Genomic DNA, 476 nt, shown 5'->3' with positions numbered 1-476 from the left:
CCCAGTTGTGAATAATTAAGTCATTAAAATTCTTTGTCACAGCTTATATTTCCACAGATTGCCCTTTTTTCACTCTAGTGGCAGCAAGTATAGATATTAATTAACCGTGCTGCTTATTCTTTTAATGATTTCTCACTAATCTTGCATTCAAATCCTCATTTCATTTAATTGTTTAATTATGTCAACTGAAACACATTTTTCAGAAAAGGGTAGAAATGGGTACATGGGCCCCTAAGTATCCAACTAATTTAAAATGTTCCTAGATATGCTTCTGAACACGGTGATCTCCAATTGCGGGAACAAGCTAAATGCATGTGGTTTTCATCTGAGATTCTGAGTCATGTGGCAGTAACCACTAACAGTCTCCCAGTGCGGAATAGGGCACCTTTAAGTAGCACTTGATTTTGATAAACAGGTTGAATTAATTAACATTCCCTGGCTGTTTTTCTTGGACCACAGGTAATCAGCACAACTCC

General features: G+C 37.0%; 1 protein-coding gene across 1 annotated transcript in view; it reads right to left on the bottom strand.

Annotated features, from left to right (window-relative positions):
• The window catches only part of LOC100548792 (collagen alpha-1(XII) chain-like), a 37954-nt gene that overhangs the window by 36593 nt on the left and 885 nt on the right, over window positions 1-476 (bottom strand).

This window comes from Meleagris gallopavo, chromosome 2 (genome assembly GCF_000146605.3).
Source record: "Meleagris gallopavo isolate NT-WF06-2002-E0010 breed Aviagen turkey brand Nicholas breeding stock chromosome 2, Turkey_5.1, whole genome shotgun sequence".
NCBI lineage: Eukaryota > Metazoa > Chordata > Aves > Galliformes > Phasianidae > Meleagris > Meleagris gallopavo.
Note: the sequence above shows the minus strand (reverse complement) of the source record. Positions and strands in the feature narration are given on the sequence as shown.